The sequence below is a fragment of the Chrysemys picta genome, chromosome 11 (genome assembly GCF_011386835.1).
Source record: "Chrysemys picta bellii isolate R12L10 chromosome 11, ASM1138683v2, whole genome shotgun sequence".
In the NCBI taxonomy this organism is placed as follows: Eukaryota; Metazoa; Chordata; order Testudines; family Emydidae; genus Chrysemys; species Chrysemys picta.
In genome coordinates, this window is record NC_088801.1 from 42811485 (window position 1) to 42825984 (window position 14500).

Below are 14500 nucleotides of genomic sequence, written 5' to 3' on the forward strand. Positions count from 1 at the left end.
TTAAAGAATGTAAGCAGCAAGGAGGTAAAAAAGACAGTATAACAAGGAATAAGAAGGAAGAACTTAGGCTGAATATCACGAAAAAACATCCTGAAAATGAGATCTATTAAACTGTGTAATAAACTCTCCATAGTAAGTGATGGAGGCCCCATCACTTGGGACATCTGAAACTGGACAAAATACTAGGAAATGTACTATACAGCAGGAGGAAGACTAAATGACCTGATCAATCTATTCATCTTTAGGTTCTATGGCTCAGACTCTGCAACCCTTATTCACGTTGAGTTGCACTTTACTCCTGTAGCGGACGCATTAATTTAAACAGGAAGTTTTATTGATAAGTACTAAAGATGGCAGAATCTGGGTCTGTACATGTATAATGATGCAGTCATATTAAATTGGTAGCAAACATTCAAACACACAGAGACGAGCCTCTGATACTATTAGAATTTAGGGTATAGTCTTATGTTGGCAATCAAGGCTTTTTCTAATAACTTCCATTTTTAAATATTTATGACCACTGATGAATCCTAAAAATTCTGTTGATATCTAATTGTATTTGAAAAACCTATACTGTGCCAATGGAAATGTTGTATGCTATTTTCTTTTTTGGATCTATTATGTTTAAATACATTTTAGTAACAATGATAAAGCAAAATAAATTAATCTAAAAATGATATCAATAGAACAACTAATTTTTTTCTGGTCTCAACAGGGGCCACAGATCCACTAGAAAGTCCACAGTGCTCGGGAAATCAGAGTACTGAATCTCTTAGGTGTGCAATGATTGAGACTCTCACAACAGGCTGGATGAACAAAATTAGCTGCAAATGGAATGGCAGGCATTAGTTTCTCTTTCTCCATTGAAGATAGGTGTTTGTGTTTAAGTGCCATTTAAAAGATCTCATAAAATGCGTTAATTACCTATTATTTCATAAACGATGCCCAAAATCATGGTTGCTGATTTAACTACTTCAGAGGGAAGTATTTATTAATCTAATTCCCACTGTTTTCTATTTCCTATCTTCTTTTATCCCGGAAAACTACCAATCCCACACAACTCTATTAAGTACCAATTAAAGAAAGATTTGTCATTCCAGCTCAAGACCATTGAACTGGGGCTGGAGCTACATATCTCCTAGCTTTCTGACAGAAATTATTTTAATTGGACTTTTCCTAACAGCATTAAAACAAACCCTGTGCTGCCAGGGAAGGAAGATATGACTCCTCAGTCAGATAATTTACCTTTTTTTCTCCCTTGCCATAAATCTTAGTATGAAGATGATTAGTAACTTAAGTCTGTTTTTTAAAGGCATCCAACTGTGACTACTTTAAGCACTGAAAAACATCACGTGTCAAGTATAAATGTCCTGTTGCCAGTTGATTTACTTTCACACATTTGTTGGGTGTTTCAACTATTTCTACACAATTTAATTTCTATCTATTTAAATATCTAATTTTATTTGGATTTTAAAATGGTCTGATGAATTGGTCTGCAATGCAGTTTGAACTCAAAGATGTATAGATACATTAAACATATTATCCATGTTTGACTGGCTAAAGCTATCAAGAAAAAGATGCATTTCCAGGGGAGCTTTGTTGATATGCCTAAAATCCAACCAAGTCTGATTTTGGTTGAATGACCTTTTTGTCAGAAGTTAAAATCCACCAACACAGAGTCTGACTAAACTCTGGATAAGTTTGTTTTGGACCCTGGGTGTTTTCCTTGCAGAAATGTAAATTCTTCCAGAATAGAAGGGTAAGTTTTCCAATGTCTCACTAATGTGGGTGTGTGGTGCCCCAGAATTTCTAGCATAGCCTGCCCAGTGCTCCATGTGGTTAAGTAAACACAGCATGGGTGTTGGGGCATGTGGCCAATGCTGAGGCCAGGATGAGGCCAGGAGGAAATAAGAGCAAATTCCTCTGAAATGATCTGACAGGAAATGACAGAGTGTCAGCCTTCTATAACCATACTCAGATAGAGAGAGAGAGGGCGGGAGAAGTTCTTCCTAAACACAGAGTGGTGCCAGATCTCAGTAGGTGAGGATGATGAAATAATAAAGCATTTCCCGTGTGTGTTTTTCATTAGTCCTATTTTGTTTTTCTTCCAAGTGCTGTGGAAACAGAACAGAAGCCCATGCTTCAGCCAGGACCGCAATGGCCTCCTCCCATGGGAGTAACAGCTGCATAAATAGGAGGGAAATCCTCAGCGGAATAGCTTCCAACACCTTTCTAATGGAAATAATGATTTGCAAAACCCAGTTTATGCCTCTGCCACATAATTAGTAGCCAAAAGAGCTAAAGATTAAAAACACTGTTCCAAGTCCCAGCATCTCTGAAATTTGGCAAGACCTTAAATATTGCACTCTGTGTTCCAAACAGGTTGCCTATATGTGAGCATTGCAAGGAAAGTCTTAGTCAGTTGAGTCAAGCCCTTGAATCAGTCAACACTTATTATATGGAAATTAACCAGTTTGATGTCAATTAGTGGAAATTTGTTAGCAGGCATACCCTGTGGGACAGTTTATTTTGAATTCCGAATACTCTTTATTGAAGCCAGCTAAGATAGTTGATGTGGTCCCTGACTCCTTCTTTAAAAATCAGAGTAGAATTAGTTAAGAAACAGCTAAGAAACGCAGAGAGAAAAAGCTACATTGAAACACTCTTCAACACTCAAAACCTACCGCTCCAAAATATCCATTGTTGAATGGGCATAAATGCAAGGAAATCAAGATCTGATTTTCTGTTTTAAGAAGGAACAGAAGTATTAGATGCATATCAGCCTGTTCTGTATTTGTCAATACTGAGCACTGGATGGGAAAGGCAATTGTTCTAACGACCATGCTCAAAACTAGCCACATGCTCACCTAAAACATTTTCCAGCTATAAAGCTGGTGTTTCTTTTCCATCATGTTGGTAAGTATATGCTTTATACTACTATGTACAAACTGGGTGTGTATGGGGGGGGGGGGGGAGCGAAACAGCTATGAATGTGGAAACTCTCATGGAGACTTGCTGCACTGAGAAAAGTCATAAAAGAATAAAGGAAGCAATAAAGAGCATGATCCTGCTCCCCCTGAAGTTCACTTCAAGAGTAGCAGGCCCAACCCTGTGAGTAGGAAGAGCACAAGCCAAAATAGTAGAGTAAATACAAGGCATCCTAGTGATTAGTAAGGTGCTCAGATACCATGGTGATGAGTAGTGTAAAGCGGAGATAAAGTCTACTCTTCCAAGAAATGAAGTGGAAATGAAAACCATGGAAATATACACGTTATATCTTAACATGAGAATACAAAACTGAGATCTTGGCAAAAATGTTATTTTGAACTATAGAGGGCAACAAATACCACTCACCTTGCTTGAAGGGATGGGAGTGTGAGCTGGTCAGCCAGACAGAAGGGGGACTTTGGTCAAGGATGGAGACGATCTGGAGGTTTTCCCACTTTGCTTTACATTCTTGTATACCTTGTGGTGGGGGAGGAGCTGTGTGAATGTTCAGCTGCCTCTGATTCCCTGAAATGAATGAGACCCCCCAAGAGCCATAGAAGTGGACTTCATTCATTTCAGGGATTTCTTTGTTCTCCTAAACTGTCTGCCATATCTGACATCTACTGTTCCCTTCACCCTGTGATTTAGTTAGTAGCTGTATGTTTAGTGCTGGATTTTCCCCCAGTGTTGAGTTCAATGGCATTTTGGTGTTAGGAAGGAATTTTTTCCATGATGCCAAAATTGCAGTGTGCTTTTGCAGCTTCATCTCAGCAACCAGAAGATCATGGTTTAAGAACATAAGAACGGCCATACTGGGTCAGACCAAGGGTCGATCCAGCCCAGCATCCTGTCTGCCAACAGTGGCCAATTCCAGGTGCCCCAGAGGAAGTGAACCTAACAGGCAATGATCAAGTGATCTCTCGCCTGCCATCCATCTCCACCCTCTGACAAACAGAGGCTAGGGACATGATTCCTTACCCATCCTGGCTAATAACCATTAATGGACTTAACCTCCATTAATTTATCTAGGTCTCTTTTAAACCCTGTTATAGTCCTAACCTAGTCCTAGTTATGCATGTTTATGTCTCAACTTTTGCAGGTATCCACTGTGCATTGTGCCCTTTCCAATGCCTGGTTAGCAAACTGATGACCCAAAGAAGGCATTGGGTGTGGTATGTTATGCAAGGCAACTGGGAGTCTCAAAGCTGAATGGGGATTGAGGCTCCCCTTATCCATAACTGTAACCCTCACATGAGAAAGGCATAGCCAGGGAATGCAGCTGCAGGAATATATCCCTTGATAAAGGACAGAGGTAATTTGACAGATTTCCTTCTTTATATGGCTTACGGGGCCCTCTTCTAGCAGGTGTGGGGCCAGGTATAGAAAATATGCACTGGATAGTTATGTGCTGAATAGTGGGTGGTTGATATGATTTCCCTTTTAATTCCAATTTGTTGTTTAAAATTAATAAAGTTGTTGTTGGAACTCCCTCCAAAACCTTTTCCATTCGGCTTATCCAGAACATCTCGTCTTGTTCTGGGAGAGCTCTTCATCCAGTTCTCTGAAATCCAAAACACTCAGTTCGACTCTAAATTTCGTCACTCAGGTTCCTTTATTTGGCATACAGCAAAGCTATGCTGAGTTGATCAGACTCAAGCGCAGGGGGCAGGTTTAGGGCATACCACACATCCAAAGTTACACAACAATCTCTTCCTTTATTTACATATTACACTGCATTTGCTATACATTACACCACACCTTTTAGAATTGGCTTGGTTACTTTGCAGGAAACAATCCCTATACAGCATGCTGTTCACATGGAACCTGATCTTTACATTCCAGGTTTATCTTATTCATAGTCCCTAGATCCAGGTGCTGCTGCTTATCTTACCTAGCACAGTCATCCTCCCTCCAGCATACTGTTTGTCAAGCCCATATTTACAACTTAACCTTCCATTCACCATCCCAATTATGCCCACTAAGAAATGAGGCAAGAAATTATGTCAAGCCAAGTCTACAGTTGTAGCATCACATAATATTTTAACCACACATAGCTGTGTCCTGAGTACTACTAGTCCTGTGTGGCAAGATCAATAATATACTATCAAATTAAATACTAGGATTTTGGGTTTAATCTAGAACTCCTTACACAAGCATAACAATGCTAATGAACCCAAGGGTAGGAAGGAATAGGACCTTAATAAACAAACAAACATGGAAAACTCCCATTGACTTCAAGCATGGATTTCACCCCTAGACTCTTCCCTTCACTGCTCCTGCCAAACTCACAGTAACTGATCACATAATACTTAATGTGATGCTCTTGTGTGATTGGTGTAGTTAGCAAAGCCTTTCCACAAACAAATATCGATAATATTGGCATGGTTGTTGTTAAGAACTGTTACCTAGTTGAAGTTGCTCTTTAAAATTAATGTTCTAAAATGTTCAAAATGTTTTTACATTGATAGTAATAATGTTCTGCATTAAAATTTGCAAACATTTATTAAATAAGCCATTCAAAGTAGTGCAGTACAACACTCCCAGAAGCTGGCAAAGGAGGCACCACTGTCAAAACATAATGTATTTTCTTTGATACTGATAGGGGTTCTGTAACCTACATGATCAATGCAATTTATCACCAGATTCAGGCAGTGACAGCACTTACTTGAGCACAGCCTGATAAAGTTGCAATTATCTTCTTTGGATACTGTTGGCCATCCAAGCTTCCATAATTCCACTAGTAAGGACTGATTCTAAGACCAGCACACTGTTTGGGTAAGGTCATCTTTACTTGTGGTCATAGCTATACTCAATTCTCTATCATTATTGGAAAGACAACAATCACATAAAATAGACTGGGGTTTTCCCCTTTAGGTATGTGAAGAAAGTGAAATTTCAACAGTAATTATATTTTAAATGAACTAATTACATTATAATAAAAACACAGGCAAATCTTGCACTGTCTTAGACTTTACAAAAAAATTAGAAATATCTCCAATTCATTAATTTATCAGGGGATTTATACCTATGTACTCAAACACATGAAGTAAAGGCTAGAGTGGAAAAATCAATCTAGATACATGTAACATTTCACTTCAGATTTGGAAAGGTCATTCAACATATTTTGTATAAAAAGGTTTTATATGCTGACAAATTAGAATATAGACACACTGGAATTTGGAATACTGGACCCATAAACTAGGGTAGGGATAGGCAATCTATGGCACATGTGCCGAAGGCGGCACACGAGCTGATTTTCAGTGGCACTCACACTGCTCGGGTCCTGGCCACCAGTCCGAGGGGCTCTGCATTTTAATTTAATTTTAAATTAAACTTCTTAAACATTTTAAAAACCTTATTTACTTTACATATAACAATCATTTAATTAAATATTATAGACTTATAGAAAGAGACCTTCTAAAAACGTTAAAATGTATTACTGGCACGCAAAACCTTAAATTAGAGTGACTAAATGAAGACTCAGCACACCACTTCTGAAAGGTTGTCAACCCCTGGATTAGGGTGACCAGACAGCAAGTCTAAAAAATCGGGACCAGGGGTGGGGGTAATAGATGCCTATATAAGAAAAAGCCCCCAAAATTGGGACTGTACCTATAAAATCAGGACATCTGGTCACCCAACCATAGATACTAATCTTTTCAGGAACAGCAAGACTTTAAGGGCCTGATCTTGCAGACCTTTTCATGTGTGTAGATTCTATTAAAGGCAAGGGAAGTTTTGATTCCGATTCACAGATTTTACCACACAGAAACTAAATACCTCGGAGTTTTGCCATCAAAATCAATGGGGCGAAAATTTCACACCTGGAATATATATTTTTCCAAAGTTCCTTATTTGTTCTATGTTATACACCAGTGATCTGAGTTAAGTGCACAGTTATCAATAGACAATGAAGCAGTGCCTAAGCAAGTTTTGGTATACTTAACATGGAGCAACCTTGTAGTTACAAGTATCATGGGGTAGCTGTGTTAGTCTGTAGCCACAAAAACAACAAGGAGTCCGGTGGCACCTTAAAGACTAGCAGACTTATTTGGGCATAACTGTAATTCTACTCCATGCATCTGAAGAAGTGGGTTTTTTACCCACAAAAGTTTATGCCCAAATAAATCTGTTAGTCTTTAAGGTGCCACCAGACTCCTTGTTGTTCTTGTAGTTACAGTAACTGTAGGTTGCCCTATTTTTCCAAAACTTCTGTGAGCCTGGTCTGGCAGTGCTAAAACAAAGCTTCTACTAAACTCAGTGGGAGATTTGCTTTAGTAAGCCTAGGCGTAGCTTGATTTCTATATTTGGGGAGTCAGCACCAGTCAGTCCAATGGGGCTCCATGGAGGAGGGCACAAATTTCACACTGGCTCAAGGCTTGCAGTTTGGGGGGGCAACGCCCCCTGTTCCCTTCCAAACTACACCCATGTTAAGGGCTTATGTAATTAATTTGTGTCACTCACAATTTAGGACTGGATGGTACAAAAAATATCAACAAAGTGACCCAAATAGCATGATAAATAAAGATTAAAACAAGCCTTTAGACAATTAATGCACTCTATTTCTGAAGGAAAAAAGGAGTTAATCAGACACACACACCCTTCTATGATTTTAGTACTGAGTTGGATGACCATTGACATCAATGCAAAGAGTCCATTGGCTTCAATGAATATTTAAGGTATATTTAATCCTGCCTCTACATGGAGGGTGGGATGGACTAGATGACCATGAGGTCCCTTCCAACCCCTACATTTCTCTTATTCTAGTATTGGATCCGTTCCATAGTTAACTTTGTCTGAGCAGATATATTTGTAATATTGTATATGCATGAGCCAAGGCAAGGAAAACTTTAAAAAAGAAAGTACATTTAAACTGTATGTTTTCCAAAACAAAAAAGTGTTCTGTAAACGAAAACTCTGGATTCACTAAGATATGTTTCCTTAACCAGCTACAATGTATTAATGTACATCTTCAAAATAAAACAAATAACCCTTCAAGTATTACAGTAAATAAGGCTTTATTCTGAGTGCTGTCTAAATCAAACGTATATGGCTTTGAGCATTTTTACCAAAAAAGAAATATGAAAGAGGCACTGAGAGTAACATGTCCTCAGGGGGTATTTCCATTTGCAAGTCATGCACTCATTTCACATATCATTGATGGCGCTGAGAGTTCTGTGTAGAATATACAGAATTGTCTGATCTGCAGCCTGGGCAAGCAGATATCAGTGCAGATCACAGAGAAGAATTTTGCCTTCAAACGCTTTTGGTCCACAGTTATGAAGCAACTCTCTAGAATGATCTCTTTGAGCCTTGTAGGGCCCAATCCAATGTCTGCTGAAATCAGTGGGAATTATTCCATTGACTCAAATGGGCTTTGGATGAGGTCATGACGGTCCTCAGTCAATTCACTGTGCTAATCTTCCCTGGCCACCAGTGGGAGTTCCACACAGGGAATTGCGGGTAGAACATACTTCAGAAGTGCAGTTTTCTTCAAAGTGAGGGTATTCATTATGGAGAAAGAAAACCCAGTTTTAAAAGTTTCATTTGGACTCTGAATGGGAAAAAAAGTTATTATTTTCCCATTTCAAATTCAGGCTTCTTCTCCAGCAAATAGAAATAATCCATCCACTATTAACATAGTGAGGCCCTGCTGCTATCTCTATATCTATATGCACATGCTTACCTTTATGTCCCATTGAAGTCAAGCATACATGTTAGTGCTTTCAGGACTGGGGCCTCAGCACACGTTGGGCTGAAGGGAACAATATGTTGGAAGCCACTGCATTCATTGTGAGATGTAGTTTAAGAAGATATGAAAAGCCGTGAATTAAAAATATATATGGCAGATTTTTAATTACTATTTAAACAACAAAATCCCCCACTTTTATATTGTTTATATTTGTAACTAGTCATACAGGTAGTGTAAATCAGTGGTTCTCAACCAGGAGTACACAGAGGTCTTCCAGGGGGTACATCTAGATATTTGTCTAGTTTTACAACAGGCTATATAAAAAGCACTAGCTAAGTCAGTACAAACTAAGAATTTCATACAGACAATGACTTGTTTATACTGCTCTATATCCTATACACTGAAATGTAAGTACAATATTTATATTCCAATTGATTTATTTTGTAATTATATGATAAAAATGAGAAAGTAAGCCAGTTTTCAGTAATAGTGTGCTGTGACACTTTTGTTTTTTATGTCTGATTTTGTAAGCAGGTAGTTTAAGTGAGGTGAAATTTGGGGTACACAAGACAAATCAGACCCCTGAAAGGGGTATAGTAGTCTGGAAAGGTTGAAAGCCACTGGTGCAAATAACCAACTGGTAAATACCAGGCCAAATTATAACAGTATATTTGGAAGTGTTATAGGGCCACCCCATCCGGAGCACCCTCCTGCAGCAGGCTACAGCATGACAGACACGCCCGCTGCAGTTTTCCCATCATCTCAGAGTTGCCAGAATTAGTCCACAGAATCTCCCCAAGTATAAGGACAGCCCTCACAGGGTTTATTTACTACAAAAGTCACATGCATGTAAATCAAAACACAAGTCCCACAACCATAGTCCAAATTTCCCTCAGCATAGTCCAAATACATGCACCATACATCTCTCACTGTACCCTAGCTCTCCTGTCCTTGTACCAGGACAGCCACCTAGGATTGCCAACTTTGGTTGGATGAATTCCTGGAGGTTTCATCACATGACATCATCTTTAATTTAAGATTAATCTTTAATTCCTGGGGACTCCAGGCTAATCCTGGAGGGTTGACAGACATCCCAAGCCTTCCAACTGCAGTACAACCCCACTCTTCCCAGCAGGAACCCCCACAGCCTCTGCTGGAAGCATCACTGCCAGGGGAGTCCTTTACTCCCCCAGTTCTCTCTCTCAGTTCCTCTGGGTCCAGCTCTCTAGCCCATGGTGATGTCAGCAGGTAAACTCTGCTGCTCCCCTGCCTTCAACCCTCTCCCATCCCTTGGCTCCAGCTCTCCAGCTTAGAACCAGCAAGCAAAGGGAACTGCTACTGCTCATCCGGTCTTCGGCCCTCTGGCCTGGTCAGGGATGCCAGCCAGCAAACTCCCCTTGCATCTCTACTGCCTTCAATTCCTCCCTCTTCCCAGGGAGGGCCTGCCAAGTACTCTCTGCAGCTTTCCCCAGAGACCTGACCTACTCTACTCTAACTGGGACTCTCTTCCTCACTGGTCTCTCCTTGACCTTTTATACGCCCTAGGTGCTGCACCACTCTCTTAATTGGCCACATGGATGGACATGCATTGTTACAGGGAAGCTGTACCTACTTCATTTACTGGGGCCAGCCACCCTGTGACAGGAAGTCAATGGGACTGTAAGTCAGTGCAGTGTAGCCTCTGTGGACATAAATATGAATGTACAATAGACTGAGATGCATGATAGAACTATTACATCAGTCTTTTCTGTTTCATTTTTCAAGCTAGCAGATTACATTAAGTGCCAGATCCTGCAAGGCCTCAGAGCAGAACTCGGGATCTAAGGAACATTATCAACTATCAGAAATAGGGGCCTTTATTTTTCCTATTGCACCGTTTGAATGGACTGCAAATAATTTTCAAATGTATTCTAAATGAAAAGAACAAGGCTTCCTTTAGTGATCTCTCTAACTGCCTAAGACAACATATTCAATAGTATATCATATCCATCAGTTTTTAACAAAAAACAAACAGTTTTTCTATTTTTATGACATAAGATAAGTGAAATCTAGGGAACTTAATACTGCTAATGTCTTTTATGATACTGTACTGTCCAGTTTGCATGTCTGCTCAAATAAATATGTAAATTATAGACACAAGACAAACTAAAAACCTATTCCACAGTTCTTAATGTGTAGAAGCTTAACAATTAAGAGGAGGTACAAAGCCAAGCTATTATCAAGGCACCTTCTTGCCACCCAGGTGACAGTGACACCTCTGTACAAGCTGAACAGGAATATTTAAGAGTAAAAACTAAAATAAAATAAAGTTAAAGATCTAACAAAGTGATTGCACACAAGGAAATGTAGACTTAAAGTCACCCTTCCATAGTTACTTATGTATTTCAGGAACCTTAGAACAGTGGGCTATTTTGCTCTAATTGGCTTAATTTGGGGTGTAGTATTTCAGTGATGACTGAGGCCAGCTTTTAGAATAATTTATTTATTAGCTAAAAGCAATAAATAACTTCTAAAGTAAACATATTACTGGTGCTGCTATGATCTAGCCTAGCTCCATTCCTTGTCCTAGTCTCAGCAACTGGTTCCTGTCTCTGAGTCAGTCAGCAGGAAGTCGGGCACTGCAGTGTTCTGCTTCAAACTTCGGCTGAAACATATAACGTTTTGCAGGATGCTAGATACCTGCAGTTCTTACTGTGCTCAGTAGAAGTTTCAGGTGCTCAACAACACCGTAACAGGCCTAATATATGTGATAAAACCTATGACAGCAGAGCCCGTTAAAAAACTTACAGCCATAATTTTGTTTTTCTGATTTCATTAGTGAAACTTAGAAATTTGATCTTATTTTGAGGTACTATTATATATTCATTTCCCCTTGTTATGGATCAGTAATACATTATATATCATTTCTATTAACTGGGCCAAAAAAGGAACATTGTATGCGATTAGTCAGATGATGTGAGATCGTTCGTTTAGAATGTGAGACAATGGATATGTGCAAAATAATATCAATGAAGATATACAGAAGACCTTAATTTCATTTTTGTAAAAGTTAAGTGGCACTTCATACTTTTTTTTTTAAAGGCAGGCAGATGCCACTGGGTATATATTTGGTCCAGTAGTGGGACTGATAGTCCTTCATTCACCATTTATACAAGAGTTTGAGAGATACAATATTATACCAGATAAAGAGGCCAACATCATACGTTTGGATGGAAAAATCCCCAGCAATGAGTAACTGGCACAGGAAGCTATGTGCAGAAGTGAACATCCCTTCTCTCCATCAACCCACCCCCACCCCTCTCCAATAGAGACAAGTTTATAGGCCTCTGAAGGGGGAAAAGTCCACAAGCCCTGACAAGTGAGAGGAATCTCACATTTCAGAGCAACAGCTAACCATTCTGAACTACTCCCTAAGTCTGCCTCCACTCCAGGTTGTAAACCTCAATACCTTAAATCTTTATAATTCAACCAAGCAGAAGACAGAAAGCAAGATGTTATATAGACATCTAAGGTCTGAAACCTAAATAAGGATAATCAAACTATAGAGAAATTTCCTTGTCACAAATGTAAGACTCCCTGATGTGGAGAAAAGTAAATAAAAAAGTGATAATCTATGTAAATTATATTTTTTCTAAAATGGTTTCATTTGCCATGGCAATCATTGAATCAAATGGCAAACATTGACACAATTTTCCTCTGAAAAATTCAATATACTATATATCTCCAGGGCATCTTCTCCTTTCAGCTGAATGATTTATATAACTTCACACCACAAAAGAAGCAACATTCCTTAAATTCTTATTGATAATTGTTCATGATTAGTTATGGATACAAACAAACATCTGTAGAAGCATAGAATGCTCCTGGTTACATACATAGATTAAGTGAAATACTAGTATTTCCCCAATATTTTGTGTCAAAAGAAATAACTTATGGGCCTTAATTATAAGAAATCAAGTTCGATTCTCAAGATCACAACAAATATATATTATAATTATACTAAAAAGCTACATTAAGGTTGCAAAGCCACATAGTCAAAAAAGTTAGAACATGCCAGAATTAAGGTTGTCTGTGTAATGATAATAATTTGTTGAATAGATGTTCATTAATTGAGCACTGTTCATCCTGTGCACTGAATGAGGCAGGGGACCTGTGGGGAAAATAGCATGTGATCATGTAAATAAAGACAGCATAATAATGCATAGACAAACAGGGACTGAATTAAGATTGCACAAACAACTTTAATTCTGGCATTTCCTAACTTTTGAGTGCTTGACTTTGCAAGTTTAATAATGTCCTTTCAATGTAGTTTTGTGTATGTATAATTTCCTAGGTTTTTAGGAGCACAAACCGAAAAAAACCCAGAAATTCCATCATATGGCATCATATTGACAACCACATGTTCAACAGCAGGGTTAGAACCTTTAGATCCATCACACAGATCTCCACCTCTTGAGTACACAGAGTAACCGATAGCAATAGTAAGCTGTCATCCTCTGTGTGGACCTGCACTAGAGGGGAATGAAACTCACACTTTGCCAGAGGTTTTCACAGATATTTACTGAAAGCACAGGAATGGTGAGACTCAGGAATCTTGGATTCCTTTACAGGCTCTGAAGTGGAGTGTGCTGTAGTGGGCACAGATTTGTCTGCCCATTTCATACCAAGTTGGATCCCCTTCTGCCCCATCCCTTCAATTTGTCCCTATCGCAGTCCTGTCTCTTCCCCACCCTGTGTCTTTGTCTCAGTCCCACTCTCCTTGATTATCCAGTGCCTGTAATCACTCCTCAGGCTTTTCAACAAGTCTCCTTTTCCAGCCAGTCCTAGTTTCCCCTCCAGGTTCGCTGTCTGATTACCGGTCTCTCCTCCTCTCCACACCCAGTCCAAGTCTTTTTGCCCAGCCATTCCCAGTTACCACTCCCAGCTCCTTGTCAGATCTATCTATTCCCTTCCTCACCCCATTGGCTCCCAGTCTTAGTCTCCCTCCCCAGGCTCCTCATCCAATCTCAGTCTCCAGCCCCCATTCCCTTTGCCCAGTCTCCCCTCCTTGGCTCCTTACCCCTGTGTCATTGCCCAGCCAGTACAAGTTCTCCCACTGAACTCCAGGTCCTTCTCAGATTTGTTTCCCCTCCCCTGTTCCCATTCCCCTAGTCCCAGTCTTTGTCCAGCCAACTCCAATCTCTTCCCCTACCCCAGCTCCTTGCCCAATCACATTGTCTCCCCACCAGCCAACTGGCTTCAGCTCCCCCAAACCCATTTCCCTTATCAGTTCCCAGCCTGTCTCCATACCCAACCAGTGCCAGCCTCCCCTCCTGACTCCCCAGCTCCCAGTCTCCCTGCCTAGCCAGTGCCAGTATCTATACCCAGTTCCAGTTGCAGTCTTATCACACTCTTTGTCCCTTGGCTGGAGCCTCACAAACCGCCTCCTCCCTCCTCGGACTGGTCAACGATTCTAAGGAGAGAGGGAGGAGCTACTCAGTGTCCCTCATTGAGTATCTCCCTCCCTCACTGCTGGGGCTGTTCCTCTTCACTACCAGCCCAATCAACTTCCCCCAGCCATTGAGGTGTGTGGATGGCATTTCTGACAATAAGGGAGCACTGAACTGCAGCAACATCTTGGCCATATCCCTTTTATCTCTGCTACTCCCACCCTGCGCAGGGCAACAAAGATGGGGTAGGGATATGATTGGGTTATGCATGTGGTATACTACATGGGAATTATCCTATGCAGGTAAACCAACTTTTCATCTGCTTTGTACCACTCAAGCAGTAAAAAGTAAGTAGAATAAGAGCCCGGATCTCCCCCAACATGTGAGCCAC

The 14500-nt window shown here is 40.1% G+C and overlaps 2 long non-coding RNA genes across 6 annotated transcripts in view; one reads left to right on the plus strand and one right to left on the minus strand.

The window, feature by feature from the left end:
- The window catches only part of LOC112061805 (uncharacterized), a 92317-nt gene that overhangs the window by 66923 nt on the left and 10894 nt on the right, over window positions 1-14500 (plus strand). For all 5 annotated transcript variants that reach the window (XR_010591320.1, XR_006176941.2, XR_006176942.2 and 2 more), the window contains 2 exons: window positions 2113-2916; window positions 4088-4300. This is a non-coding gene — a long non-coding RNA (uncharacterized LOC112061805). The remainder of the gene's footprint in view (window positions 1-2112; window positions 2917-4087; window positions 4301-14500) is intronic.
- LOC135974136 (uncharacterized) overlaps window positions 7821-14500 on the minus strand; it is a 47411-nt gene continuing 40731 nt past the window's right edge. Inside the window, exon 3 of the long non-coding RNA XR_010591322.1 lies at window positions 7821-8542. This is a non-coding gene — a long non-coding RNA (uncharacterized LOC135974136). The remainder of the gene's footprint in view (window positions 8543-14500) is intronic.